We start from the raw sequence: 7593 nt of genomic DNA, 5'->3' as shown, positions 1-7593 counted from the left end.
TATGTGATTTCGGACATACAGTACCCTGGTGTCTACAAACTAAGTTGCCTCTGTGGTAGTAATTACATTGGAGAAACCAAACGCCATGTCTCGGACCGCATTCGTAAACACAAAGCAGACCTTAAACACGGTAGGACCAACACCTCGGCCGTGGCAGATCATTGTTATAATTCAGTAGGCTCACATGACATTGACTTTTCCAAGACAGAGGTTCTTTGTAAGCCATCTGACTACCATGAGAGATTCGTTCATGAAGCTATCCACATATACAAGCACAGAGACAATTTCAACCGAGAAGATGGATTCTGGCTTAGCAATCATTGGAAAGATTTGATAAACCATTTCAGATCTTAATTGATTGTTCACGCTTACAGTGGCTTTCAGACAGCATACATTAATTTTCGTCTCCCCCCTCCTCTTTTCAGAACATAGATGGACTAGTCCTTCTAAATAAACTGCCAAATCGCTGCGTGTGGCGCTGACGTTTTTTTACAAATAAATAAATACACCGTTTAAAAATAAATAAATGTATGCAAACCGACACACCTGATGCCGACCGTTTGTGTTATGGTCGAAACGTCGTGAGAATTTTTATTGTTTTATATATATTTTATTATTTTATTGTTTCCCTTCAACGTGACTTTACCGAAAGAGCTAAGAATATGAATTACTGCAGTCACGAAAGCTTTAAATAAAAAATGTAGCCTGCTTCTCAACTTACCTGTGCATACTGCTACTATTTAATGTACACTTATTTCAGCTTATTTCTTCAATGCATTTCTATTGTTTCGATTGCTCACATCACGCTATTTACTGATACGTAGTACTGCGATGCTGATTAATATATTATACTGCTAAATACGTTGGACTTTCTTAGCTACAGCCCATTGCATTTCGTCTATCGTTTTGTTACATTCGTGGGAACATCACCCATTAAAATTTTGCCATACCGCACCTTTACTTTCCACCAAAGCGGGGAGCATGCAGGGAGGTTCAATGCCCCAAATATTGTTGACCTTGCTTTCTTACGGTAGGTGAGGAACAATGTGAGAGAGACATTGTTCTTCCATACCAAGAAAACACCATCACACGATTTTATGACACTAACAGAGCATACAATGCCCTACAATAGCACATTTTCCTGTCGCAAGGCCAAGTTGGGTACCACGTCAAGATTCCTCCAATAACAAAGCTGCAGGACAAAGACATCCTCACAAAACTGTTTCCTCTAAAAAAAACGTATATTCCTCCGTGATCATGGACAGAGGAGGAAACCACGTATTATGGTGCGCCAACCTCTTTCACCAGTATGTTGTCGATGAGTATGCCAACATTGAGAGTGAGTGCCTTCTTTACATTCAATTGAATCAAAACCGCCTGCGTGTGAACAGTATGCTCATCTCTGGGACGCCATCAATGCCTAAGGAGATGCAAACGGTCACAATGTGGGGTGATTAGTTATTTTGCCTTCATCCTTCACAGCTTCACCAAGATGCATGCATGAGAAGACTCAGGTTGCCATGACGTACATCAGCCAAATGCCACGCCACATCACTTCATCACCTTCACTTACTCTTTGGTTCTTTCGGTAAAGTCACGTAGGTTGAAAAAGAAAATAAAACATAAAATAATATATACTCTTTGGTTTTATTCGGTAAAGTCACGTAGGTAAAAAAAAACATTAAAACACGACGTTTCGGCCACAACACAAGTGGCCTTCTTCAGGTGACGGAACAGAACTGTCGGGACGACAGCACTTCAATAAACGCTGCTAAGATTCGCAGCGTCTTTTAAGCTCGGTGGGAGGAGCAGAGCGCCTTGACAAAGGAGTTTACATATCAAACAGGATAATTTAGCATTGAAATAGCTGTGTTAAAGTGTTGAACCAGCATGGTGTTAAAGTCAGAAATTAGCATGTAACTGGGGGATTAGCATGCTTTTGTTGTGTAGAGGGTGCGGGGGATGGGTCACTGTGTGTGTGCAATAAAAACGAAAAAATTGAAAAATTAAAGATCGGCAAGAATGTGATGAAACGGTGGGAGTAGAAAACAGGGGAAATAGAAAATCTTAAATGCAGGTTAAGGGGGGGGGGGGTGGAGGAGCCATGTAGGGGACCTTGGTGGGGTGTGGGGCTGAGTTAATCCGTCTTTTGTTGTGTAGAGGGTGATGGGTCACTGTGTGTGTGCAATAGAAACAGAAAATAGAAAAATTAAAGATCGGCAAGAATGTGCTGTAAGGGGGGAGTAGCAAAAAAGGGTTTAATAGAAAGTTCGGAAGGAATGTGATTGGTATACCATTACTTGAAATTTAGCATTGAAATAGCGGTGTTAAAGTGTTGAACCAGCAGGGTGTTAAAGTCAGAAAACTAGCATGTAACTGGGGGATTAGCATGCTTTTGTTGTGTAGAGGGTGCGGGGGATGGGTCACTGTGTGTGTGCAATAGAAACGAAAAAATTGAAAAATTAAAGATCGGCAAGAATGTGCTGTAACGGGGGGAGTAGAAAACAGGGGAAATAGAAATTTCGGAAGGAATATGATTGGTATACCACTACTCGAATGGCTGTTAGAAATTAGTTGACGTTTGGTATGATTTAAAACGTCTTTCCAATGGTTGCTTAATTTGAAACCATCCTCTCGGTTGAAGTTATGCCTGTGTTTGTATGTCTGAATGGCTTCATGGACAAATCTCTGGTGATAACCTGTAGGTTTACAGAGAACCTTGGTATCGGAGAAGCTATTTATGTGGCGGAGATCCAGGTTTATCTTTATCCAAACGAAAAGCCACCAGACAGACATGACATCTTAGCGAGGGTCTTAAAACTCAAAGTTGATGACCTCATAATGCTTATTACGACCAACGAAGGCAGCGTCTTTGGATAGACAAGCAGTAATTTGCACACCATTGGGTGGCAAAAACGTCTTCCCCATGCTCACATTTCGCTATGGATGAGGGAAACAATTCATGCAAGTCACATTGACACATTTATCAGTGCTGAGCTACCTCATCCCCATCAAGACCCTGCCCTTTTTCTATGTGGTCTGCAAGCTAATACTCCATGGCCCATGTGGCCAGTTCTATCCAAATGCGCCATGTATGCAAGACCACAGGTGTACCAAGAGGTATTCACGGAACTACAGTACTTGAAAGACACTCAGTCGGCCCATGATGGCTATCCTCTATACCGTCACAGAAATACTGAGCATGGTGTATTTCAAACAACACCTGCCACTAACTCGCTAATTAAGGTTCACAACCGGTGGATCGTTCCCGACTGCCCTCTTCTGTGCAAGATCTTCCAGGCCCACTATATTGTTAAATTCTGCTATTCTAAAAAAAGCCATCAAATATGTTTGCCAATACATCAACAAAGGCTCTGACATGGTTGTCTTTGCCTTACAAAACAGAGGGGCAAAGTCATGGGCGGAGCCAGGGGGTGACAGGGGTGACATTCTGCGTATAAGTGTACAACACTTGGTCTGGCGGACTCCGTGCAACTGCATTGTCAGAGCGTGTCGCCAACCGATGGCGTCTAGTTCAACAGCCTGACTCTCTAATCATTCTTGAAATTAACATTTGTTGAATGTCACCCCGGCCTGAAATCCTGGCTCCACCCCTGCGCAAAGTGTGCATGAGCTTTGCTTTTTTTTCCAAGGAACATACATCAGCAACAATGAGGCCATTTGCTGAATTCTTGGCCTCCCCATCCATGACCGTTCCCCCCCAGTCGTCCATTTGGCACTTCACCTCCAAAATGTCGACGCATCTATATCACCAAAGGAAATGCCCAACAACAGGCCCTGGCTCCACAACATACCACCCTCATGGCGTTCTTTGTTTTGTGCCTAAATGACCCATTTGCTTCCGACCTGCTGTACCATTAAGTTCCCTCCTACTATACATGGACTGCTCAAAAAATGGAAGCGACGTACTGCTGACAGTGAATCTGATGTCTTAGGACGAGTCTACACAGTTCATCCCAACAATCATATGTGCTACTTTCTCCCAATGCTTCTCCATGTTCTTAGTTCTTTCAGTAAAGTCACGTTGAAGGGAAACAATAAAATAATAATATATATAAAACAATACAAATTCTGATTTAAAGCTTTCGTGACTGCAATGATTCATCTTCTTTGGTTCTTTCGGTAAAGTCACGTAGAATGAGAATAAAATAATAAATTGATAAAATGAGAATAAAATAATAAATTGATAAAATTTATTATTTTATTCTCATTCTACGTGACTTTACCGAAAGAACCAAAGAAGAAAGAATACAAATTCTCACGACGTTTCGACCATAACACAAACGGTCGTCATCAGGTGTGTCGGTTTGCATACATTTATTTTTAAACGGTGTATTTATTTATTTATAAAAACGTTAGCGCCACGCGCAGCGATTTGGCAGTTTATTTAGAAGGACTAGTCCATCTATGTTCTGAAAAGAGGAGGGGGGAGACGAATTTTTTTAATGTATGCTGTCTGAAAGCCACTGTAAGCATGAACAATCAATTAAGACGTGAAATGGTTTATCAAATCTTTCCAATGATTGCTAAGCCAGAATCCATCTTCTCGGTTGAAATTGTCTCTGTGCTTGTATATGTGGATAGCTTCATGAACGAATCTCTCATGGTAGCCAGATGGCTTACAAAGAACCTCTGTCTTGGAAAAGTCAATGTCATGTGAGCCTACTGAATTATAACAATGATCTGCCACGGCCGAGGTGTTGGTCCTACCGTGTTTAAGGCAGATCATTGTTATAATTCAGTAGGCTCACATGACATTGACTTTTACAAGACAGAGGTTCTTTGTAAGCCATCTGGCTACCATGAGAGATTTGTTCATGAGGCTATCCACATATACAAGCACAGAGACAATTTCAACCGAGAAGATGGATTCTGGCTTAGCAATCATTGGAAAGATTTGATAAACCATTTCAGGTCTTAATTGATTGTTCACGCTTACAGTGGCTTTCAGACAGCATACATTAAAAAAATTTCGTCTTCCCCCTCCTCTTTTCAGAACATAGATGGACTAGTCCTTCTAAATAAACTGCCAAATCTCTGCGCGTGGCGCTAACGTTTTTTTATAAATAAATAAATACACCGTTTAAAAATAAATAAATTTATGCAAACCGACACACCTGATGACGACCGTTTGTGTTATGGTCGAAACGTCGTGAGAATTTTTATTGTTTTATATATATTTTATTATTTTATTGTTTCCCTTCAACGTGACTTTACCGAAAGAACTAAGAATATGAATTACTGCAGTCACGAAAACTTTAAATCAAAACTTCTCCATGTTGTCAAAGGGCACAAATCTTTCCAAGACCTCGAAACAGTGGAAGGAGTTGTCTGTCAAACATACAGGGAAGCTTGCAATCTTCGTGCAATTCTGGCGCATGATCACCATCTTCAAAAAGCTATGACAGAAGCCTCTGTTGGTCAGTCCCCTTTCCAACTGACATTGCATGAGTGAGGACATCCTCCACGGAGCTCAATGAGAAAATACAAACCTCGACGTCAACTTTTCTGACGTCATCTTCAAACAGGGCCTCATCCTCCTTCAGGACAAACTGCACTCCATTGGTGGAAAATACCTCGCGTCTATGGGACTGCCAACGCCCTACAGGGACAACCTGCATGCCCTTGCTCAAGAGATCCTACGTTAAATATGCTATTATGCTTTACAGCTTCTTAAATTTATTTAACAAAATTTACCAAAGCTGATGGATGCACAAATAGAAGCCTACACGAAAATCTTGGAAGATATTGAGACTACAAATCGAGTCTTTTTTTCCTTGATGCACTTGCCCGTACTGGGAAGATCTTTGTTTTCAAACTGCTCCTCACCAAGGCTCGCCAGAGAGAGAATTGCTCTAGCTGTGGCATCATCGAGGATTGCTGTGTTAGTTGATGTGTGTGTATGTGAGTCCATGTGTGTGTGTTAGTCGATGTGTGTGCATGGTACCATGTGAGTGTAAGTCACTGTGTGTGTGTGGGGAGCGATAGTGTAGCGGTTAGCGCGCTGCGCTATGAACCTGGCGACCCGGGTTCGATTCCCGCTCACGGCCAACACCAGTGACGATTTTCTGAACCGGTCCCGGGCTTCCCCTAGGTCGACTCAGCCTCAAATGAGTACCTGGTGCGGTGTGTAAACATTGCCACTGGGGAGACAAAGGCGGTCGGGCGTGGTGCTGGCCACCCACCCCCTCGTGTACCGTTCCAGCCTTCATAGGTGCTCGCTAACAGCACTTGCCCCTACAGTCTGTTAAGGCTATATGGGGGATCTTTGTCTTTTTTTGTGTCTATGTGTGAGTCGATGTGTGTGTGTAGCTCCATGTGTGTGTGTCTGAAGTCGATGTCTGTCTGTGTGAGTCCATACTGTATATATGTGTGTGTGTGCATGTAAGTCAATGTGTTTCTATGTGTGTGGGTCGATGTCTGTGTGTAAGTCGATGTGTGTATCTGTATTTTTCGCCCGGGCAACGCCGGGCACTCACCGCTAGTTATTAAATAAAAGGGAGTGTGGGAAAGGTGCGTGTGAGAGAAAAAAATACTTGAAGGGATCTCTAACGTAGTTCTGTGAGTATATCTTTCCACGACTGCTGTAACACATTGGGTGGTACTACCCTGCGAGTTCTAAATGGGTAATTTCTCTAATGTCATGACACCAATAGTGCAATTTGAATAAGGAAGAGAAAAATTTTGCTATTGAAGGAGATGTTCTATATTTTCCATTTAAATACAGAAGAAACCTTTGAGGATGTTCCAAACGTAGCTTAAATTATTTTTCCAGGATATATAAGTTATTCTGAATATAAAATAGGTTTAATAATGAATTCATTAGTACGAGTAGTGTGTGTGTATTTTTTTGGCTTTACAAACATTCAAATTAAATATACACACTCACTTTTCTGTTATTATTACGACCAATACATGTTGACAGGTAGAGTAGAAGCATTTCACACTCGGATATATTGCCATATAGTGACTATTTAAAATTTGTTGATGCTGCCAAAATATATATATTGTTTTGCAAGGAATGTGTTGTTAGACATTTCAACATCTTCACTTTAAAATATGAAAAATTTACCAGCAGGAATTAATGAATGGTGGGTTGGATTTGCACAACTGAATTCCTATGAGAGAAAAATCCCAACAAATCTGGCACAGACTTTTTTAAAAATATTATATAATGTAACATTTTTTTAGTATTTAGAAATATGCTTTTACATTTGAAATGTAATTCTTCCCTGTAAAAATGTCCTCCAAATTCGGAATGACTGTCAAAATCACGGGTTGAATCAAAGGTGCATTTTTAAGAGGTAGCACTATTTAAATTTTTTCTACACATATACTGAGGGAAAACCATGTACAGTCACTTCAAGATTACTTGGCAATGCAGGTAACTATGGTTCTATTGGCAACAAGGCAAAGTAAGTGCTGTACTTGATTGAATCAACTTCATGATTTTGCTAAATACTGTCCTGGGGTTATTGCGATTGTGCTTTAGAGCTCTGATGTGTTTTCAAGTTGTACCACATATTGTGCAGCATGATATTCAATTCAGTTCCTAAAGAATCTCCCAGCTTG

This window comes from Petromyzon marinus, chromosome 12, assembly GCF_048934315.1.
Source record: "Petromyzon marinus isolate PM22_M1 ecotype Great Lakes invasive population chromosome 12, UKy_Petmar_22M1.pri1.0, whole genome shotgun sequence".
NCBI classification, from domain to species: Eukaryota; Metazoa; Chordata; class Hyperoartia; order Petromyzontiformes; family Petromyzontidae; genus Petromyzon; species Petromyzon marinus.
The sequence above is the reverse complement of the archived record's forward strand: the minus strand, read 5'-3'. Positions refer to the sequence as shown.